At 48.4% G+C, this 24,469-nt stretch overlaps 1 protein-coding gene across 2 annotated transcripts in view; it reads right to left on the bottom strand.

The window, feature by feature from the left end:
* LOC147449035 (uncharacterized) overlaps window positions 1-24,469 on the bottom strand; it is a 71,023-nt gene that overhangs the window by 37,061 nt on the left and 9,493 nt on the right. The gene's annotated exons all lie outside the window — the stretch shown is intronic.

The following is a 24,469-nucleotide window of genomic DNA, read 5'->3' as shown; positions in this document are numbered from 1 at the left end:
GCATACCAAGCAACTACGCACAAACTCGTCCCCATCCTTCTTGAGTTTCGGCAAAAAAAAAGTATCTTTGTACCCCTTTCATGGTGGTAGCAATGTCGCTGTGACCCTAAAAGGCGGACAATGGCATTCGATCATAACCTTTTCCCTCAACGGCTGTGTAACGCACAACATGGTTTTCCTCATCAAGTAGCCATCCCGAATGGAATATCCTGCTACTATCTCCCAATCCCGTATCCGAGTGAAAACGTCTGCAAAATCCGTATCTGTGGCATACTGGTCGACCATATCCTCGAATCTCCTATGATGTATCGCGGAAACAACCAAAACCAATGGCTTCCGAGATAAATCATCTGCCACCAAATTCTTCTGTCCTTGAACATGGACAATCTGGAAGTGAAATTGTGACAAGATGTTCGCCCACCGCATTTGCTTTTCCGATAGTTGCTTCTGTGACAAGAAGTAGCGTTAACTCTGATGGTCTGTAAAGATAGTAAAATCCGCTCCGAGTAGGTAATGCCGCCACTGAGTAAGAGCATGGATAACCGCCAAAAGCTCTCTCTCATAAATCTGTGCCGTCAATTCCGGCCTTGAGAACAATCGCCTCTCGTAAGCAATGACATGGCCTTCTTGCATCAAGACTGCACCCAGACTACGACCACAAGCATCACAATATACTTCAAATGACTTCTGCAAGTCCGGCAAAGTCAAAACTGGTCATGTAGTCAATTTCTCTTTCAATGTCTGAAAGGCAGTCACCTTTGTGGGTCCCCACAAAGAAAGGGACTCCTTTCTGTGTCAAGATATGCAAAGGGGAAGCAACCTCTGCAAACTTTCGAATGAACCGCCTGTAGTACGAACACAATCCCAAGAAGGTTCTAACTTCATGGACATTCTTCAAATCGGGCCAATCACGGATAGTCTCTATCTTGGCTGGATCCATCTGCACTCCTGCTGCTGACACAATGTGTCCCAAAAAGTGTATCACTAGTAGGAAAAATTCACTTTTCTTCGCATTAATCACTAACTTGTGATCTTGTAGTTCTAAGAAGAGAACGTTGATGCTCGCTGCTGCTGCTCGCACCCGCCTCTTCTCCCCCCTTCGCCATCGCCCTCCCCCACGCCCTCGCGCTGCTCTCCCGCCCTATCCACCTCGCGCTACCCCTCCTGCTCGCCACCAGCAAGCTTAGCCTTGCCCGCTGCCCGTTGCCTAGACAGCCCGCAGCTGCCCGCTGCCCATTTCAGCCCTCTCCCTCCCCGCCGCTGACCCCACTGTTGCCCGCTACCCAGCCAGCCTGCAGTTGCTGCCCGCAGTTGCTGCCCGCTGTGAATCCCGTCCGCCCGTCCCCTCCCGTTGTCCGCCCCTCGCCTGCTTTTTACTTTTAGCCCTCTCCCTCTCCCTTCTTGCTTAACGGGCGTCGCCAGCACCATCGACGTGCTCAGTCCAGCACGTCTCCCCCCTTTCGTTGACGATCCTCCGCTTCTTCTTCACAGCAGCAGACACAGATGGCGGATCATGCTCCACCGCAGAGGGACTCCAATGAAGCCCCCTCGCCCCGACCCCGTTGAGCCCACCATTCGACTTGCTCTCTCACCGACAGAGCAAGCGAGCCTAGCCTTAGAGGTAGAGCGCTTGCAAGCGACTTCTGTCATCTGCAAGGTTCTCGGCACCAGACCTAGCAAAGGAGAGCTGCGTGACCTTCTCCAGGCCCGCCTTCTTGCAGAGGTGGGCAAGATCTTGGACGTCCAGATCCTCGGACGAGGCTACTATCAGATCGAGTTTGACACCTCCGAGATGGCATCCAAGATCATCGCCATGAGTCCCTCGACCATCCGAGCAATTCAAGCCCACTTTCGACAGTGGAGACATGGTTTTGACCCTCCTTTTGATGTGTTGGTAGAGGAGGCAGACATTCCCATCTCTGTCTGCTTTCCTGGTTTGCGGAGGGAGTACCTACCACTTTTTTGTCCAGGCTGGGCTCAGCGATTGGGACTGTCCTGGAGACACCTCGTACGGCAGCCTCGGTAGCTGCCAAGGCGGTCGGCATTCCCTCAGTTTGCGTTCTGGTTAGGGATACTCACACTCTCCCGAAGGTCATCCTCCTTCCTCGGGTGAGTGGAGGTTGATTTAGACAGAGCGTGGAGTATTCGGGCCTCCCGAACCAGTGCTTCATTTGTTGACAGATGGGCCATCTTGTGAAGGCCTGTCCATGAAGGAGGCCCCGACCTACAGCACAGACTCAGCCCCAGCTTGCAAGGGCTGGCGAGCAGCCACACAGGCAGAGACACAGAGCACACAGGCAGAGCCACCCTCCGAGCCTGGGGCTCCAGCGGAAGAGGATTGGCAGCAGCTTCGTGGTTGACGCCGATAGGGACCACAGTGACAGCCTGGCACTCAGAGTGGTCCTCAGGTGCCTACCCAGCAGCAGTGGATTCCCATGGGGAACCAATTCGGTCCTCTTGAGCAGGACGAGGTCCCTGCTCCAGCCACCACCTCAGCTTCACCCTCGACAGTCCCTCCTCCCCCCGAGTTCCCCCCCTCCTCATCAGCCTCCAACCCCGCCTCCTGTTCCCGCCACCTCTTCCCTTCCTCCCTATAGTTTTGCCGATCCCCCCGCTCCTCTTCTCCCCCTCCTCCCCCTGCTCATACACCCCCCCCTCCCACTCCAGTTCCACAGTCCACTCAGGAGGCAGGGCCATCTCCGGCTGCTAGGAGATCTCTTGGCAGCGCCTTTGCCACGAGTCGCTTGGGGAGAGAGGGATTGCCTTTCTTGCGACCCCCTCTACAGGTACAGACGTCTCCCTTTGCAGCAGTCCCTCGAGGGCTGACGAGCTTTGACATTCGGCATCGATGGGGCTTCTTTACCTACGACTTTACACGCTTTCTCGGCGACTCCTCTTCAGACCTTGAGACAGCGTGCTTCAGGGTTCATGTTTTGTTCCTTGCAGCCAAGGGGTTAGAGGCCTTGGACTCGGCAATTGGCTTCTCGTTTCCCCTTTGCGGCAGGGACCAGACTGAGTGGACCCTCGACTCAATGTTGGAGTGGCTGCATACACAGACCCTAGAGTTCTCTCATCACATGGAAGACCTAGGAGTTACAGACATGCTTTTTACTCTGTGGCCATTGGCCAAGTTTGCGGTGACTCCTCCAGATGCAGCAGGATGTAGACACATTATGGTTCACTTCTTTGCTGATACTCAGTGCTCGCCATGCTATGTATACATTCATGAGGACTCTTGGACAGAGGAGGTTGCTTTATGTACGGCTCGGGCTACTTGGGCTTAGGCCAGACACTCTTTGCAGTCACACCTATCTAGAGGACGCTCGGATGCGGATTACTCCCCATCCAAACCAACCTCGAAGATAGCACGTTTAGCTGCTGCTACAGCAGCATCTGTTCTTTCTCGCTCCCCATGAGGATCGTCTCATGGAACATACAGGGACTAGGTGGGCCCCAATTTCAGCGTCAGACGGGTCGATTGCGTCAGGAGCTTCAGCGTTGCCTTGTGGGAGGAGAGATTGATCTCCTTATGCTGTAGCAGCATCATCTATGTGAGAGCCGCATTAGACGATGTGGTCAGCTCTTGCATGGACGATATGATACTTTTTGGTCAACTGCTTTTGAACCTGGAGGCATCCAGGGTGGGGTATGTATGACTATTGCGGAGTCTCTATAGCAGGCCATTGTGGGCAGAGGGATTATTGTGCCAGGCAGAGCTCAATGGATCACTATGCAGAAGGACCCTTCTGACAGGATTGGTGGTAGCCACGCTACTGTGCAGGGAGTTGAGCTGGCAGCTTGGGAGAGGTTTTATATGACTGAGGGTTTCGGATGTGTGGCAGCACTCTAGCTTTGTGAGGGCCCCAGACAGCCTGGCCTTCTCTCGTTCGGACCGCAGAGTGAGAGGAGTGAATCTATTGCGGATAGATTGCTTTTACAGTAGTGACTTTTTCTATGACTTGGGTGGGACAGTTGGCATCCTGGCAGGGACTTCCTTCTCGGACCATGCACCAGTGACAAATAGGCAGAGGCGGGGGAGCTGGGAGCATGATGTGAGAGGGTCTTGCTAGACTCTGCACTCAGAGAGCTAGTAGAGGCAGGATTCTCCTACTGACAGAGTGGCCTCATGACTAGCTCAGCTTAGTCGTTTCATTCTCCGGGAGTCCTTGACTTGCCTGACTGCAGCGAGAGGAGGAGCAGTATCTCAGACACGGAGTTGCTTCCTTACAGAGGATGCAGGAGCAGCATCCAGACAGACCTTGGTTAGAGGAGCAGTTACAGCAGGCTCGCCAGGAGCTTGTTAGCACAGAGGAGCGGCGCCATGAGTTTGCTTTTCATCGACACGCATCTCAGTGGACGCAGGTGGGTGACAAAGTGACAGGTGCTTTCTTCGAGGCAATGAGACCTCAGCATACGCATGCCAAGGTCAGTCAATAGAGGAGGCTCGACGGGTAAGTTGCTTCTGAGCCACAAGACATGCGTGCAGTTGCTACTGACTTTTACCGTGAGTTACTATTTGCAGAGCCTCAGTCAGAGCGTCAAGATGCATACAGGAGGCAGGTGTGGGCACAAATGCCTTGCCTTGTGACTGAGGAGATGCGTCAGAGACTTGAGATTCCACTTCAGCTTGAGGAGTTGCACACGGCTCTTAGTGCAATTCCTCGTGGTAGCTGTCCAGGTGAGGATGGCTTGACTCCCAGTTTTTTCTTGGAGTACTGGGACTTGCTTGGCCCAGATCTCTGTAGTGCTTTCCAATACATCTTGCACACAGGAGAGATGCTTGACAGCATGAGTGAAGGTCTAATCTACCTCATTCCGAAGGAGGGTGGCTCCTTGGATGAGATTCGACAGTGGCCCCCCATCACCATCCTCAACTCAGCCTACAAAATTCTTGCCAAGGCTCTGAGTTTGAGGATCCAGCCACTTCTAAAGAGCCTCATACATGGGACTCATAATGGTTTTGTCAAGGAGCATAGTATCCTTGACAACATCTTTACTTTTTGGGAGGCTTCTACCCTAGCGAGGCTCCGTGGTGAGGATCTGGTGATTCTTCTTCTCGATTTTGAGAAGGCCTACGACAGAGTTGACTCGGACTTTCTGGAGGGCACTCTACGCAGGATGGGCATTTCAGATGCTTGGATCAGAGGGGTGTCAGCTTTGTGCAGACGAGCACACAGTCAGGTAATTTTGTCAAGAGGTAGAGGCGATCGTTTCATGCTCACACGTTTGGTCAGACAGGGCTGCCCTCTTACCCCCTTCCTCTTTCTGTTCTATGCTGAGGCGATGAGCAGGTTTTTGGTGTCGGAGCAGGTTGGTTTGCGGGGCTTAACACTTCCTATTCGGGGAGATGAGCTACTGGACACTAAGTTTGCTAACAACTCAACCTTGTACTTGGATGGACAGGACGCCAACCTTCACAGGTGTGGGTGAAAAAATCTATCGATTTTTTTGAGGCGGCCTTTGTGCATAGCTTAAAAAATCCCCGAACGGGTGGTTTGAGCTTAACTAGTCAAAAGGGGGCAAAAAAGAAAACAACTCGTTTCGGCCGTTTCGGGGTTTCAAAGGGCTGAAACGGGTTTTTATGTCACTATGGTCTGGACTTGTCTCCTAAGCAGCAGATTGCTCCCCTCCTCCTGTCTATCAAGAGGAAGTTGTTACACTGGAGCTCAGCACAACTTTCTTTGGCTGGCAGAGTAGTAGTGGCCAACCAGTTGTTGTTGGCGACTATGTGGTATATCACTTCTTGATGGATCTTCTCGAGTCCTTGTATCAGCCAGGTAGAGAGGCTGATCAAGAACTTCTTTTGATCAGGACGTGACACTCGGATAGCCCGAGCCAAAGTGGCTTGGCAGGTCATCACTCTTCCTTGTTCACTGGGAGGGCTTGGGATCATTGACCCAGCACAACAGAGCAGAGTCCTTCTTGGGAAGTTCATAGTCAGAGGACTTCTTCCAGGTGAGGAGCCCTGGAAGGAGTTCTTCCTACAACGGCTTCGTGCTAGGGTGCCTCAGGCGAGAGGCCCCTGGCGACCTTCGTCCAGATGGATCTTCACAGAGATGCGCAGAGTTGGTTTGAGCAGAAGACTCGAGGACCGCTTCGCTGTGAGATTGCTTCGATCTTGGGAGCATTTGTGGCGAGGCCTGGAGCAGGGACAGCCTACTTGCATGGAGGAGCGCCTACGACAGCCCCTTGTTTGGAACCCCATGGTTAGCACTCAGGGAGGCCACTTGGTTGGTAGTCACCCTCATGTTTCCTGGGGTCCCATGGCAGCGGGTCCAGCACGCTCTTTAGGTGACATCTCAGAGGCAGTTCCAGCAGAGTGGCTCACACCTCTCGAGCCAATAGCACCCAGTGGATGAGAGCCTTCACACAACTGGAGGTTCTCATCGCAATTCGGGCCTGCTCAGAGACTGTTCCATCCCTTTTTTTCGAGTTACAGGGTGAGGGACGCTTACAACGAGTTGCAGTAGAGACCCCGCAGGTGGCAGAGTGCTGTTTTCAGAGGATCCGAGTGGTGGGCATCTGTGGGAGGACTTGTGTCATCGATCCTGACCCAGCAGCTCTTGAGACTGGACACTGGAGACTGTGGGCTTGGGAGTGTTGTCCACTGGCACGAGTACAGTGGGATCCTGGAGAGTGGTTTTGGAGGGACCCGTTCTCTTCTACAGACCACCCAGGTGTCCCTTTCTTTCAGTACACTGTTCGACTGGGACGTCACATACTAGCAGCACAGAGAGAGGCCCACCCCGCTGCAGCACCTCATTAGCAGGAGGAGGGTCTCACAGCTGAGTTCTTGGCAGCCTTTTGGGAGAGGATGTGGGACTCCAGACAGCCGAGGCGGGTCACCTTGTTTCAGCTACAGCAGTTAGGAGCTGGCTAGTGCATAGTGGTCTTTGGGCCGCATGTGCAGCTTGTGACCATCTCGTGGAGAGTCAGCGTCACTGTCTATGGGACTATCCTTTTGGCACAGCAGGTGTGGCTTCGTGTTCTTCAGCTGATGCCTACTCTTTCCACGGCTCGACAGTACACTTGGGGAGCAGCTGCTTGGTCCACCCTCACAGGCCTGGCACTTCAGTTTGAGCTATCTTCCACCAGCAGGATGATGGTGATGCTGGGGGGCCGACCTACACTCGAGCCTGCCACAGAGCTTACTCCACAGGAGTGGTGCAGTGAGAGAGAGGACTGTTGGGAGCTCATCAGTGACCTGACACTCTGGTTCATCTGGCGGGCCCGTTGCTTCCGCATCTTTGAGGCTCGCCATGTGCCACCAGCAGAGACTGTTCGCAATCTTTGGCTAGAGCTGATCCACACTCTCAGAGGACAGCTCGAGACTCCAGGGTAGCTCCGACCGCATGCGGGAGCGCAGAGAGGCTTTCCTTTGACTTTGGCGTCGTGGGCCTTTTTACACCATGGTCCAGGGTGTACTCAGATGGCACTACCGTCCACCTATGTGGCTTTTCCCTCCTCCCATCTCTTGATTTAGCCTCTTTGTACATTTGATGTTTTTTCATTGGGAGAGTGTCCCCATCATGCTTGTTTTAGCCCTCTCTCGCAGAGGTGGTTGTAGCCCTATGGGCAGTTTCATTAACTAATAGAAGGATCTTTTTCTCAAGAAAAAAAAAAAACTTGTGATCTTGTAATGCCTGAAAGACTTGAAGCAGATGATCTCTATGTTCTGCCTCATCCTTGGAGAAAACAATGATATCGTCAAAGACTCTCTAAAAATCCTGTCCACAATATGGTTAAATGTCGCTGGAGCATTGGTTAAGCAGAAAGGCATCACCAAAAACTCAAATAACCCAAAAGTCGTCCGAAAGGTTGTCTTGTAGATGTCTCCCGGCGCGATTCGGATCTGATGATATCTACTCTTCAAATCGATCCTGCTAAAGCACGAGGATCCCTGTAATCTATCGAGTATATCATGGATCCTAGGAATCGAAAATCTGTTCTTGATGGTGATTTTGTTGAGAGCTCTATAATCGATGCACATTCTCCAAGATCCGTCTTTCTTCAAAACCAACAACACTGGAGACCAATACGGTGAAATACTAGGCTGGACAAGACCCTTTTCCAAGAGGTCTTTCACTTGGTTCATAATCTCTTCGTTCTGGGCTCGGCTGACACGGTAAGGTGGCCGGTTCGGTGGTGTGCTTCCAGGTATCAGATCAATGGTATGATCATCAAGACGAGCGGGTGGTAACTCGCCTCGTAGGCCCTCTGAGAAGCAATCGGCATGAGAGTGGAGAAAATCTTGGCGTTCTTTATCAAGTTCAGACATATTTGTCCTATCCTCATCACTCAACTCTTTCATAAAGATCGAGTAAACAAACAGACTGGATTTCATTAATTTGGAAATGACTGAAGCCGATACAATAGGGACAGACTCGCCCTTCAGTTTAATATCAAGTACAATGGTTTTGCCCTTCTCTGTGGTCAATGTCGCGTTCCTCGCCCGATAGTCGACCACGGCGTTGTTCTTGTGGTACCAGGGAACTCCTAAGAGAACATCACAACCTTCCAAAGAAATTATGTAAAAGTCCTCATGCCCCAAATACCCCTGACAATGCAACCGAAGTTTGCCAATGACAGGTGTAATGGCTACGTCCTGTCGGGTGCCGCTAGAACTGCCTTTGCAAGTGGCCGCCAATTCCGGTGAAATGAAGTTGGCCTTAAGCTCGGCAAAGTTCTATACTCTCGTCCATCGTGCTGAGATCGGTACCCACGCACTCTCGAACCAGTCTTGTTTTCATCTTGCCTTTTCTTCCACGTTCCTCAGCTGCTCTCGAACTCTCAGGCCTTTCGTCGTCCTTGTCGTTCTGTTCTTTCTGTGACTTTTTAGGACACTTCACAGAGATATGTCCAGTTTCCTCGCATCCAAAGCACTTCCCTTCCTTGATGTAGCGAGCTCTCTCTTGAGGAGTGAGTTTGGGTCGTATATGTTTCTTTTCTGGGTTGCTCTTCCTCTTTCTACTTTCATTTGTCGAAGTCTGTTCAGCTCTTTGCGTCATGATCTCATCTGTGGGGTAGGTCAAACTGCCAGAGTGAATGGCAAAACCCCGTTTCGCATGACTCATCAACTCCTGAATGGAAGCTAACTTTTGTTCCAAGCAGTGATCTCGGATCTCTGTAGGAAGACCCAAGGTAAACCGTTCAATCTGTTCCTTGAACGAGATCTTCTTAAATGAAGAGGCAGGTAGAAAAGAGCTCCAGAATCTCTCGCAATAAGCGTCCACTGTATCCTTCTTGGTCATCCGAAGATGGTTCCAAGCAGTTCGTATATCACGTTCATACTCTCGAGTCAGCCAAGAAGAAATAAAAAGCCTTTTGAATTTCAGTCATTTAACTGGTGCTGTCTTGTTTAATAGAAGCGTGGACCACCAAGTTCGAGCATTCCCTTTAAAGAAAGAGGCAGCTCTTTGAATCTTAGAGTGCTCGGAGTAACGCCCTCCCGTGAAAGCGATGTCAAAGTGTTGTACAAAAGACAAAGCCATCGAAGCATCTCTATAACTAGAAAACGTGTCAAATTTAATTGATTGTCCACCTTCCTTAAACTCTCGGACTTTCTTGCTTTTGTCTTCTAGAAAGTCATACTGGTTGGCTTTGTAAAAGTTCTTCTTCTTTGCAAAAAAGATGTTGTCATCCGAGTCCGAACTAGACGAGTCCTCTATAGAACTGTCAACAACGGGGCGAGATTTAGACTTCTTTGCCTTTTTCTTGCCCTTTCCGAAACGTTGCTTTTTGCTTCGCTTTTTGCCTTTTCTGTCTTCTTCGCTCAAGTCAGATGAGCTAGAAGAACTAGAAGAAGAAGAAGAAGAACTGGGTACTCCTTCAAATCAAATAGGCTGGAGAGGGGAAATAGGAGAACACACCCGGCACAAACGCAAGGGCCTCTCTATAGCTCAGGGTATCCACAGCACCCCTATCCTCTCAAAAAACACCTTCAAAAACACACTTCTCACTAGCAGACCACCGCCTGCTCAATTTCCACTGCTCACACACTCCACGAGTCCACCACACAACGCACACCTACTGCCACGGTCTGTCTCCACCCTTACACACGCACATAGCCGCTCAATCTCACTCACACAAAACACCATCGGTCCGGGGGAGCACACACATCCACACTGCCGGCACCAAGGGGAAACACGAGAGCAGGAGAAAGAGAAGGGGGGAAGGGGAAACGACAGCAAAATGGGGCAACAGTGGCTTGATTGCACTTCAAAAATGCATGTACAAAGGCTTGCAATGCCATCACCATGGCCATTTTCAAGAAAGAAAACAAAGGGATTAGTTTGTCAGAGAGCTCCACTTCGCAGGCTTCAAACGGCACAAAAAACGCCCCTAATTTGATTAGAATATGACTTTTATAGTGGGGGGCCTTCAACTTTGGGAAACTGCCCTCTCATTGGCCCATCTGGCACTTTAATTTGGTAACTTTTGGAAGGGGGAAACCGCCTTGCTTTCCTTTGCTCTCTCTTGCTCTCTTTGTACTTGAAGGGGGAGGGGAAGGCATTAGCGATGTCGGTATTGCCCCTAGGCACTCTTTATTTTTTTCCTTTTCCTCCTTTATTTTCACCCTTTGGAAGGCCTATCTTGCACTGCTCCTCCTTTTGACTCTCAACTGGTCCCGCTTCACTCTCAAGCTTCCCCAAGCTGTAGCTTAGTGCTCGGGGCTCAGAATCACGCGCCATCAATTTCTGCTTACTCCATATGATGCATGCTCTCTAAAACCCTGTCGAGGCTCAAGAAATGCCAGATGGCACATCCTCCAATGCGGTCAGTGGGCTCAAACTCGACCCCCGCCAAAACTTCAATCGACCATAACTTGCTAACCAGAGCTTCAATCCGCAATCCGAGAAGACAGGCATGCTCCATAATTCGAGCTCTATGCATCTATCTGCTGACATCTGTCTGGGCCATCTGTCCCCAGCTGCCCTACCCGTCGGGAATCTGCAACACCTAACTTTGAACTTCAGTATCTTGCACACCGGGGCTCCGTTTGACGAGCCGTCTGGACCGGCTTCTAGAGCACCTCGAACACTATATTCTAGAGCACTGATTTGGCACTTCGGGCACCTTGATCTCTCATCCCGTCTGGACCATCCTTTTTGGTTCTTTTGGCCTAAAAAAACGCTTAAGACATACATTCCCGCTATCCTTTGGCTGCCCTGGACCTTGGTACCTGCCCTAACCTTCTACACTGCACCTGCCTGCAGCCTTTGCTTGGCATAGACCACTTTCTCGCTCGGACCAACTGGCTGCACCAATGCTTCTTCTGCTTTCTTGCCTTTTCAAATGTAGACTGACGACCCAAATAACCCGGGAAGTCAATGCCTTTCTTCTCCTTTTTGTCGTGCTTTTCAGCTTTGTTCTGCGCGTCAAAAAGCTTAGCAATTCGTGCATCAACCACCTCTTCTAATTCTTTCTCTGTATACTTCTTTGGAGTAGGAGGTTTCTTGAGAGCGGGTTTTCGGGGTGGTTTTGTGGTCTTCTGCCACTGCGTGTGCACCTCATCGAAAGAAGTCTGGCTCATATATTTTGCAAATTTCGAGTCCTTCGCAAAATTAAGCATCATCTTTGTTGCATCGCCGATCAATTGTCGATGCTCCATTTCTCGACGCTCCGACTGAGTAGGCCGAGGCGGGCCATACTCGCGTGAATGTTCGTTGTGATCTCTTCCTGCATCTTCGGATGCCGAAGGAGTCGACTGATCTTTGCCTGAAGCCATGGGTACCGCGTAAAAAGGATCGGATTTCCCGTAGGAGAGAAATTGGCCGCGCTCTGATACCATTGAACAGACTTCGACACTCCAAGTCGAGAATCTACCACGATGCCACAAATAATCACTTCAAACAGTTCACAGTTCACAATTGATTCGACACTGGCCCGGCGGAGTTCCATGCCTAGAGATATTGGCCCCAAAGACTGGCGCCCCTTTTGGTATTTCTTTTTGTATTACTCTGTGTTCAAAGTACAAGAGTGCGGGCAGGAGCTCACACTCAAACTCTGCATCCAGATGTTCTGAGTTGTAAGAGGCCAACCCGCGTATTTAAAGGTTACAAAGGGATGCTAAAAGCAGAGCCCCCAAAAGCTTCAAATCAAAAGCCTTGTTAATTAAAGCAAAAGCTTTCTGCTTTTTTTCACAATCTCTCTCTCTCACAAGTTCTCTCTTGAGCCCAAAAGCAATAAAGCAAAGAGCTTCTCTCTCTCTTGTTAGGTGCAGCGGAATGAATGTTGTATTTTCTCAAGATTAGTGATCTTTACTGCTCAAGGTTCCTTTTAGTTCTTAAGGAAAGAGAGAGCTTTCCGTCTTGTGGAGAGTGCTATGATCACGAACAAAGTGAGTGGATATTGTGCGTGCAAGTGAATGAGACTGAGAGAAGGAGAGAGAAGAGATACAACACCCGAGAGGCTATAAAACCCACCTCCGAAGGCCCCACTCTCGTCGGCGAGAGTCGTCTACTTTGATTGCACAAAGGTGTACAATGCGTATGCAATGGACTGATGCAATGGGACTATGCCGATGACGACGACGGTGATGACGACGACGACTCGATGGCTGAAATCTGTAGGCTTCTAATCGCTGAATTCGGGGACTGATTCAGTGGCTGAAAATGACTGTTTTGGCTGCGTTTTCTTGGCTAAACTTGGGGAACAATCTGCAGCCTGATTGGGGCTGATCTGCTACTGATCTAACTGCTGAAAACCTGCGTTTTCCAATGCTGAATTCTGCTGGTCAAAAACGCTGATGCTGCAGGTCTTAAGGCTGCTGCAAATCTGCAAGATAGGGCAGTGTTTTTCAAAGCTTGCTAACCTACTGCAAAAACGCTATCAGGCTGAGGTCCTTATGCTAATAAAACTCCGCAGAATGTTGAGTTGATGCTGTCAATGCCTAGCGTTAGTGGGATCTGAAAACGCTGATGGAAGTCAGGTAAAACGCCAGGTTCCAAGCTTTGATGGCGATCCTGCTAAGGAGGGATAACGCCAGACAAGTGGTATGTGTAGGTGATGTTGGCTGTGGGGAAGAAACACCAAGGAGATGGAGTCGCTAGGGGGTCATGAGGGGGGGGGGTACTGCTGAGAAGTTGCCTGTTGAGCGGGAAGCTCCTGCTGCCTCTTCTGCCAGAAAGTGTGAACTTTGGTTTGCTTATATATTAACTTAGCCAAATTGCCCTACCTACTTTTGTTGGAAAGTCACTTAAAAATAATAAGTGAAAATCCCAATAAATAGGAAAATAGGCTAAATGCACTGGAAAATTCCCCTAACTGATGCTAATGGATTCTGATGGGAATTCCGATAATCATGATGTGTGCAACCGGAGGATATGCATCTATGCTAAGTGACTGGGCATGCACGGTCTACGAATAGACTCACAAAAGTGCCAAATCACTGCTAATCTAAACTGATCGGACTAACTGAACCCTGCTGTGGTGTAGCTTGTCCACGGACACATAGGGTTGGGATGTGTCAAGTGACATCTCTCCCATGGTACATAGCGTAGAAAAGCAATGCCCAAAAGCTACGCTGCTTTTTCCTACTACCGCAAAACGCGGAAGTCCGTACAGCTGCCACGTGGCATCTAGCCCGTGAAAAGTGCCGCAGATTTTGGGGCTGCCATACAGCCAACCACGTCAGCATTTCCGCGTGATTTCCGGGAGTAGCTCTGCCACTGCAAGAGAGGGTGTATGTGTGTTAGGGTTATGCCACGTCACCATTTTGTGACAGTAGGCTTTGGCTTTCACCCGAAACTTCACTTTAACAACTTTAGGACACAAAAGAACTTCACGAATAAGCCTGCGACTCGAATTCAACACTTCAAGACAAACCACGGCGTGGCAGCTAGAGCGCTACCAAGCAAACGACGACACCCAGTTGGCCCCAAAGACTCGCGCCCCTTTCGGTATTTCTTTATTCTTATAATACTTGAGAAAAACCTGTAAACTTCTACAAGCTGTCCCACTTTTACCAGGCTGAAATTCCTCTACTCTAACTCGATTTCGGCAACATAACCACAGTAGAAGTCTCCACAGACAAGATCCCAAGTAAACATTCACTTTCCACGCACTTTAGCTCTTTGCAAAACCTGGCGAAAAATTACAACTCGCTGAATTCTCTGTTTTGCACTCCGATTCGCGTGCCGATCACTTTTGTGGATAGCCCTCGAGCTCTTGAACCTGTAGGGTCACTTGCCCCTTGAATTAGACGAGATTCCTCGCGGGAAATCTCTCTAAATTCTGTACAAGCACCCAATGCTTTCTCGAGGCTCCCCTGGCAAATAAACGATCCGAACGCTTGCACCTAACCCTCACCAAGCTCTCCATGGCTGTAATTGCAGGTTTTTGACCCAATTTCGCCAACATAACAGTGCAAATATCCCTGTAGGTCAAAAGTACACGTCAAGGACACTTTCCCTTGCGGTATGGAAGCTTTTCAGTGAGCTGTAGGACAATTTGAGTATGCTGTAATTTTTTGTTTTGCCACTGTAGGTGCCTACTGCCCTGTACACACATTCGAAGGCCTTTCCGAGGCTCCCCTGGAGATTCCCTGCAATTTAGGTGCGAAACCCTAAACCTGCAGAAAAACACAGCAAGCTGTAATTCTCAGTTTTGGACCGTTTCGAGCGGAGCGAGCACGCCTACGTGTCTCAGGTGCTCCCACACGCAATGGGACAGTTCCCTTGTAAATCGGACGAGTTTTCACGCGAGAAAGCTCTCCGTTTTTGCATTCCTTCGCGATGGAATTGTGCGTACCTGAAAAGGACTAGCAATTAGCTAATTCGGTTCTTGTACAGAAGGCTCTTGCCTTTGCAAACGCGCATAAAACCCCCAGAACTGTATATGGTCATCTGAGAAGCCCAACTGGTGGGGCATTACCATATGTGCAAAGGGGAGAGAGAGATGCGCGAGAGCAAATCATCGCGCTACATAGAGCAAGGGAGAAGGCAAGCTTTCCATTAAAGCTGTGATCACCTGCACCCACTACTCACATACACAGCAGCACTTAATGAACAAAATCAGCGTCCTCTCTCAATTTGAGCGCCCCCTCTTCATGCAGAATGATCTGGAGCTGCCATGTGTCCCTTATGTCTCTTTTGAGTTAATTTCCTAGTACCTACCAACTTATAAGTTTCGCGAGGGGCATAAATGACTTTGAACTGAGCGTAGACACCCTTTTACTGCTCGGATTCCAGTGCCGACATGCCCGATCATCTGGTGGCGAGCTACCCTTCCCGACTGCGCGGGTGAAACTCTCGGCCGTCGACCGTTTCACACTGGCCATACGATGTCCGACCATTTGCAACTTCAAAAAGAGGGTCCCAAAAAATTAAACAAAAATCATCGGAAAGAAACCAACAACTCAAGTTAGCAATTGCCACGTCCGCGTGACAGATTCCATGAGTTAGTTGAGTTCCATTGAGTTTGGAGTCTACTGTTGTGTCTTTTGAGTCCCCTCTGTTCCATTACTCTATAGTGCTTACATTTTCTTGGAGTGAGGTTTCTTGCACGTTACACTGAGGATCACCCATAGTAGAGATCACGTCGCACTTTTCTTGCTACATATATGCCGGAGCATAATCAGACTTGTGGTTTACAAGGTTTACATCTAGTCAGTTATCACGAATATTGAAGCCGCACAACCAAGTAGATTGGCAAAGACGAAACCCCGCAACAACGAAGGGGAAGGCCGAGGTAATAATGTCTTAAGAGGATTCGGCAAAGGCCAAGGAAATTGAAGCGAGGGCCGTCAAACTGAGGGTTGAGGATCATACACCATTGGGTGTTATTACTACAATGATTCCAACCATTGAGCAAATGGATGTCCATAATAACTGCAGGAGCACAACGCAGCACAACAAGCTGCAATTGCCCGATAGTTTCAGCAACCGCCTAATAACGGAAATAACCCACTATTAGTTGTCACAAATTGTTGATGTGTCAAGCCATTGAAGACCCAAAGGTTAGGACTTCCTAGCTCTAACAATAGCCAGTTGGAAGATCCCGGTCAAGGGGCCTAAACCCTAGTAGATCCAGAAGAAGCGAAAGGATTTACCAACTTACATATTCTCACCGAGTGGCCCAAATAACAAATAGGGTTAGGACTTAAAATCCTAACTCCCAACAACTTATGGAACCCCAGTCAATGGGGCCTAAAATAACGCAATCACACACACTCCAACTTGCATGAAGACATGATGTGGCATGTTGTACGGACAGCCTGCGAATCACGCTGACAGATGATGTGGCAGCACCGTATTGACAACCCTCTGGGCACTAGCTTTTGGGACGAGATGCTTTTAAACATGATTCTTTTCAAGTAACTCCTTTTCGATGGCCAAGAGCCTTTAAATATTTACTAAGGGCTCTCTCTCTCGCATTCTACTCGCAGGAGGTGCAGAGCAAAGTCGCCAACGTTGTACCACGTTGAAGCAATATAAAGAAATACCCAAAGGGACGCCACAGTTTGGGGCCAGTGCACTCTTGCGATGGAACTACGCCACTCCGTGTCTCGTGTGAAGTCTCTTTCTGTTTAGTTGTTTGAAGTGCTAAAAGTCTGTTCAGTCTGTTCTTTTCGGTTGGCATGTGGTGCCTATCCCATTCGAGTGGTATCAGAGCTTAAGGCGTGTGCTTTTCTGAAAGCATATCCGTCCCTCAAGAGCAAACAAAGCAAGACAGCACTTCGAAAATCTACATAAATTTTTCTCTTTCCCTTTGCTTGAGAGAAAACCGGACCTACATGAACCTATAGATGGAAGCTATGGGGTGGGATGAAGAAGAAACAACAAAAGAAGGAGATGAAGGAAAGGGAGTTCATTTCTGCCCTAAAAAGCTCTAAAAACATGCCTTTTTTTTACACTTTCCTGTGTTGCAAAGGGCTCTAAAAATCTCTTCCACGGTTAAGAATTTGGATACGCAAAAGAAGTCAAAAATGATCCTCTCGACGACCCCTACATATTGACGCGAGCGGATTTTGATTCTGATAATTTTGAAAAATTAGGGTTTTCAGCAGCAAATTAGGGTTTTTGCAGCATGGCTCAAAATTATGTTTTGGATGGTTTTTGTAGACAACAAGTAATATTGGAAGTATTTGGGAGCATGGAGATCGAGATCCACTCTTTTGCAATGAGGAGAACCATTTGCGAGAACTTTTGCTTAAGAAATTGTTTGAAAATAAGGTCTAGAATTTATTTAAAATGGATTTTATCTCTTTTAAACTTGATTTGGTGCCAATTTGACATTGTTTGATTCTGGTTTCAATGTTTTTGGAAACACTTTTGGATACTCATGGCTTGGGCTTTCCTCAGAGTATTGAAGAGGAAATTGTGATTGCAAAGTTGTGTTTTACTCATGGCTCAGGTTTTCTCGAGAGATACTTGATAATGTCTGAATATCAATCTCTCACGGCTTAGGCTTTCCCGAGAGGAGTATTCATTGAAATGACTTACTCATGGCACCGGACCTTGTTGGTTATCTGCGGGAGTACTGAAAAGATAGTTGGATACAATCTGAGAAGTATTTACTCTTGGAACCTCCAAGCGACGCACACTGCGGTCCGGGGAGCGTTTGGTTGTAAAAGGCCTCTATATCTCATGGCCCGAACCTTTTTAGGTTATTTGTGGGAGGAGTGATAAGGGAGTCATTGAATAGCTTATGGTGCGGACCTAGATGGTTATTAATGGGGGGAGTATTCATCAGTGACTATATGTTTCTGTGTCTTGTAACGTGCATATGTAAGCATCTGTGTTGCATCATGATGTGCCATCCTAATTGGGTGAGATTGCATGAATATGTAACTTTAATGCATCGAGACACCCGTTACAGATCAACGCGGTCTGGGTGTGATGGCTAATTTTGCTGCGTGAGAATATCAAGAGCTCCCATATGGAAAATTGAATGACCCTCGGATGTTTTTTTGAGCTAACTTGAGTTGTTTTACAGATATAATCGCGGACGATTACTCTTCTTTCAAGAAGTGAGGATGTCACAAACTATTGAAGTGTCAAGCCACTGAGACCCAGAGGGTTAGGACTCTCTGGCCGACTGGCAGATCCCGGCCGAGGGGCCTAAACCCTAGCAGAAGTAGAAGAAGCAAAAGGATTTACCAACTTACACATTCTTGCCAATTGGTCCAAATAACAAATAGGATTAGGATTAAAAATCCTAACCCCCAACAACTTATGGAACCCCGGTCGATGGGGCCTACACACACACACACACACACACACACACACACTCCAACTTGCATGAAGACATGATGACATGGCATGTTGTACAGACGGCCCGTGAATCGCGTTGAGAAACGATGATGTGGCAACAGCGTACGGACAGCCCTCTGTGAGCTAGCTTTTGGGACAAGATGCTTATAGCCTTGATCCTTTTCATGTAGCTATTTTTTGTTATGGCCCCCTTGTTTTGTGAGCCCATAGTCCTAGAGTTTCCAAGAAGGTCCAAACATTTCCAACTCAACAAAGCAACAGATCGTGAAGAATTGTTGGCCAAAATGGTTAAGAAGGCCAAAGCAGGTGCAGTCAAAGCCTAAAGAATGGAGCCAACTTACAGATGTGGCCGAGGGCCTAACCTGTCACAAAGTGATGACGTGGCTGTCCGAGAGCAAAAACCTTAACCCTAATTTCTGCCAAAACCCCTAACTGCTGAAACCCTAATTTTGGAAACCCTAACCTTAAAACCTGCAAACCCTAATTTTGGAAACCCTAACCCTAAAACCTGCAAACCCTAATTCTATTGCCAGAAACCCTAAAACTATACAAACCCTAACCCTAAGGGCAGCAAGGAGATTTCTGAAAATTGCGCTGGTTGATGACGTTGCAGGCTGTACGAATTTCCGTGATTTACGCAGGCAATTTTTTGGCTTTGCTTTTGGACCAGAAGCTTTTGAGTTTTAAAGGCTTTTTACTGTAACTACTTTTCAAGCCAAGGGCCTTTAAATATGAGGCTAGGGCTCATTCTCTGGCAAGCTTCCTGGAGAAGGTGCAGAGTCTGGAGTACCGGCTTGTACTTTGATGATGCAATATAAAGAAATACCGAAAGGGGCGCCAAGGTTTGGGGCCAATACGGGGTGGAATTCCGCCACTCCGTGTCGCGTGTTGTCTCTCTCTCTCTTTCAGTTCAGTTGTTATTGAAGTACTAAAAGTCTGTTCAGTCTATTCTTTTCTATTGGCACGTGGTGCCCGTCTTGTGACATGCAGAGGCAACAATAATTGTAGAAGGGAGAGTGCGAGCCCCGATCGAGCACTGAAGAGAGTTGGATAACCCAGCCGAGATGGCAGTACCCATAGAATAGGACGTTATAATGTCTGTAACTATAGTGTAAACGAAAAAGATAGAATCCAAACAGCTGAATTTGGCAACCCTGAATGAGGAAAGAAAGCAAGTTACCATGGTGTAGAATATAGAGGCTCCATTGAAAGACATATGACAGATACACTTTGAGGGCAAGGGTCCCTATGAAGAAGCAATGGATGAAAGGCTTTGATGGGAAGCACGTAAAGAAAAACAGAAAGCCATTACAAACCAGTGAATTTGTTGTTAGAGAGTAATTGAAGCATCTGTCTCTGCCAATCATAGTTCCCTGGTTGCTACCGCTTGTCCCTCGATTTAGGGAAAGTCTAATTAAAGAAATCAATGCCAAGGATATGTACTGCCGGAAGCACTATGTAAAAAATTAGGCATATTGGACAAAATGGCCATAGGGCTCGTTCGACATCTTGACATTCAAATAGCATGTCTTCCGTATACCAACGAAAAGGAACGTGTCGATAACCAACCTACCTCAACCACTGGGTTATATCATAGTTCCAAAATAGGTTGAGAAGGCTCTTCCGAAGGCCTCTCCACGAAAGCTTAGAGAGTCTCTTAAACTAGACTCTTTCTTGAAGGAGTTTGCGAGTGTAGCAATGAGAATAACAAAAGCTAGCAGACTGTCAAAGAGACCGAGTGGATTGTTCTTTGTCAGCATGTGTGGAAAGTATAGCAAAATGCACAATTAGACGCAGGTCAGCTCCCGTATTTTTGGAAGCTGTCTCGTTTCTCTATGTAGGGAGCTTGAGGCACTAAAACTACAAGAGGCCTTGCAAGAAGAAAAGCCTTCTTTAAATGCCTTTGAGAGAAACAAGTCCTCTCAACAAGGAGTGGCGGAGTTGAGGAGAGAGCTAGAGGAGCTGAAAGTGCAACATGAGGCCAAGGCACAAGTTTGGTGCACCACCTGGAGAAACCTGTCAAAGTCGTCGATGCGGAAGCGTAGAGACCAAGGAAGGAGAGAGAGAGAGAGAGAGAGAGAGAGAGAGAGAGAGAGAGAGAGAGAGAGAGAGAGAGTCTCCTGAACCAATCAACCTAGCAATGAATAAATGAATATCTATACAATGGAGGCAAGTGGTTGCTTAGATAGCAACCTTAGTAAATTTTTCTACCCATACTTTGACAAATAAGTAAAATAAATACCTAAAAGCCAAGCTAAATAATGGGATCACATTGGGCAGTTCACTTGAGATACCAAAACTCTAACACCCACTCTGCATCTCACAGTGGACATCAATAGTGAGACCAAGTCGATGAAGAATCTACCATGGACACCCCAGTAGAGGTACCTTCCACTGGATACACCTCGGATTTGCTACCCTCAACTTTGTTCCTTAGAAGAATGCCATCTTGAGCATCGGTTGCCTTTTTAGAAAATTTGAATTGTAGACCACACTACGCCCAATAATCCCCATTCATGAATTGTGAACACCTCACGTCCAAAATATAATACTCCAAGATAATGAACTGTGGAGCACATCCTGTCCATGATCCGTCCAACAACAATGGATTGGTGCACTCATCCATAGTGTTTTAGATATGTCTGATTGGTTCCCTGCCAGATGCATGTGCATTGAACTCCGACCTACGGGTCCAAATTAATTATAGGAAGCATTGCTTGCCCCTCTCTGCCACTCACAAGCCTCTCTCTGGCTGAAGCTCGTGGCGACACTTGCACTTTGACTAGAAATATGACATCGAGGCCATTGTGGCCGCCGCCACGTGTGCCATGCCCATTCCCGGGCCAACCCTGTCCTCGTCTTTGTCTCCCACGCTGATCCGCGAACTTTGCCCAAAATTTTGAGCTTCAAAATGCTCCCCTAGTTTTTGGCTGCTCTCTGCCTTCATATACTTTCTCCTTGCCCTTGCGAGCTCTAGTCTCCCACTTGGTCTTTGTTTCCCGCCCTTGATGTCCCTCTCTAGGGCTACAAGTTCTGCTTCTCCCAAGCTGCTCCGCACCCTCTGCTATCCCTCTCTTTAACTACAAAATCGCTCGCCTCATGGTCTCCCAAACCGCTCCGCAATAAAATCACCGCAAAATGGGCTCAAAACCCTACGTCCCTCTCTTCTTCCAAAGGGTGACCTCATAGCCCACAGCATTTTGAAACGCCTCATACAGTGTGTCTTGCCTCTACACACCGCTGCCAGACAGCGTTCTGAGATGCTCGGCGCCGGAGAGCAAGATGGCGTGGCCACTGGCTGCCGGGAGCTGAAACGCTAGCGACAAAGGGGACCTTTTGGTGCTGCCGGCGGTGCCGTTTCAAAGCGTGTGCAGGGTAGAGGGGGACGATAGCAAAGGGCTTGGCGGCCAGCATTTCGAAACGCTGCAGGAGGCTGAGGGCCGGTATCTGACGCCGGTTTGGTAGCAGCATTTTAAAACGCTAGAGCAGAGAGGGAGGGGGCGAATGTCGGCGACCAGTAGGGGGGGGGGAGGAAGACTTCTCAAGGGCTCTCTTCACGGGGCAGCCTACAACGTCAAGGCTCTATAACCATGTCAAAGTCGACGATGCGGAAGCGTAGAGACCAAGGAGAGTGAGCACGCGAGAGAGAGAGAGAGAGAGAGAGAGAGAGAGAGAGAGAGAGAGAGAGAGAGAGAGAGAGAGAAATGAAATGTTATATTAACGTCTTCAAAAGGCCAACGTGACCTATGAGACCAAAAAGTTACAATGTGGTGGATCTGATACAAAGTCAAAGTAACAAAATGACAAAATGACAAAACAAATATACTATGGAATCCTGGACTGCTAGGTGTGAACGGGGGAGAGAAGCTAGCTGGGGTAGGTAAATCACAAGAGATCCAGCATCGGTCGCTGGTGGATCTCATCAATCTCCTGCACGGTCAGTAGTCTGACCAAGCGTCGTGCATGTCGGGCCAAAGTGATCCGAAGCCTCTGATGCAGCCTTCGTCGATACTGTGTAGTCCTCCACAGTCGTGGGCGTCTGCATCTCCCAAGCTCGATCGCCCGATCGATCAGTGTGCCTCTGGTGTGAGGCGACGGGCTCTGTTGTGGTAGTGGCTCCTCCGAGTGTCCAGTGTCTGCTCTAGAGAGAGAGAGAGAGAGAGAGAGAGAGAGATTGTATTATCGTACACGGAGGTCAGATATGACCCATGGGACCAAAAACAAACATTACAACGGTTGCGTCTTAAGCAGACGATGACGATACATATCAGTTAAGGAGAGAGAGAGAGAGAGAGAGAGTCTCCTGAACCTATCAACCTTAGCAATGAATAACTGAATACTATACAATCGAGGCAAGGGGTTGCTTACATAACAACCTCAGTAAATTGCCCTACCCAGACTTTGACAAATAAGTAAAATAAATACCTAAAAGCCAAATTAAATAATGGGATCACATAGGGCAATTCACTTGAGATGCCAAAACTCTAACAAAACCCTGGACACCCACCTCATGAATGTCCTCAAAGAGCATGTTTCCACTTCTATGAGACTTCTGTGAGAGGGGGGCACAAGAAGTGTATGGAGAGACCATGTTTTCTCTTGCATCAAAACATGGTCTCTCCATACAATCACCAAAGTCACATACTTTTCCACCTCTGAGCTTTTACCATGCTAACACACCTCTGGCACCTCAGCGCTTCTACGCGATTGCTGCCTCCCAAGTCGTCTTTGAACAGACACAAAGACCACCCCATCCTTGTCCGCCACCCAACTACCCTATCTTATGTTCAGTATGGGTACTATCCATAGTTACCCAAAATGGGGAACGGGGAACGGCAACTAGCATGAAACGCCATTCCCTGTTACAGATACTCGCGTTTCAAACGCGGAACGAACATTCGGAACGGGAAGTTGGAATGGGAACGGGGAACAAAGACCTGAAAATGGCCATTCCCTATAACTATGGTACTACTACTATCAGAGCAAGTGCTCTCTTTCTACCATGCTCACACTATCCCGATGCCAAGGACCATTATAGCAATGATCACCCAAAGCAAAATGTCTCAACACCGAATCATGCGGAGTTCACTTTTCCCATCAACTTGATAACTACCACAGCTAAGCCTGAGCCACTACCTTGCCCTAGTGTTGACAACCCAAGAAAAGTTTACATCTTCATCTGTAACGGACTATGGAGTCCTCACTAGAGCTCAGACATTAGCTTTGAGCGTGTCACTTCTCAACAATTCCCCCCACCTTTGAACAGTCCAAACATTCAAACTCTCTGAGCCCAGCCCGCCGGCTCTATTAAAAGGTATGCCAGTTAACCGTTAGTTGCTAGTCACTTCGTGCCAGCAGACAACTGCACCTCTTCAGATCCCCGTGGCGTTCTGCCAGTGCTATTACATCACCCTCAGGGATTCATTTGTATTTAGATGTTCATTCAGATGATAGAGGGTTCTGAAGGGTTCTCCTTCTGCGCCTTGTCTCTCTTGTCTATTCATTTTATTCATTGCAGTCATGAGAGAGGTGGACCGTACTCACTCACATGTGGCACCAACAGCAATGCACCATTGCACCGGGTGCTCTTCAAGGCACAACACTAATGCCCAATCAACAAGGTTCTGTGCTATGGGAGCGCATGTTCGACCTTCATGTCCGAGCATGCCCAATGACAGGAGGGAAGATGTGCAGCTCATGACTGTAACCAATCCCCCCAATTTGAGGAAGGAGGGTTGGAGACCGTACCCAACTTGGACAATGTGCTAGAGGAGAAGCAGACACCACAACCTGATGGAAAACCAGAAACTGGTTCCGAAGATGCCAAAGACAAAGACACAGGAAAGCATGCTGACACTCTACTAACAGTACCTTCTCCTCCTGTTGAATCTACTATACAGTACATGAGAAATCAATTCAAAACCCCGTTTAGCTGTCTCGTATCATCCAACCTACCTTCCCCATTTTCCCCTTTGCCCAGCCGAACATTTCCTTTCCGATCCATTTTATGACAAGGAGTCGTCCGAATCATCCACTCGTCCATCGCCTTTGCACACCCATCAACTTAACCCCTACACCAAATTTGAATCCTCGAGCACCTCCAGTTGCAATTCCAATGGCGTTCATTCTAGAATCGTTGTCCCTGCCAGACCCAACCACTTCACGTACACCCCCATAGCCTACAAACCCACCCACTATCGAGACACCGCCTGCCACATCCACGTCTTTGACAACCAAAACGTCACTCGTGGCTA

This window comes from Adiantum capillus-veneris, chromosome 10 (assembly GCF_014529385.1).
Source record: "Adiantum capillus-veneris isolate H3 chromosome 10, ASM1452938v2, whole genome shotgun sequence".
Lineage (NCBI taxonomy): Eukaryota > Viridiplantae > Streptophyta > Polypodiopsida > Polypodiales > Pteridaceae > Adiantum > Adiantum capillus-veneris.
This window is presented reverse-complemented; position numbering and strand designations above follow the sequence as displayed.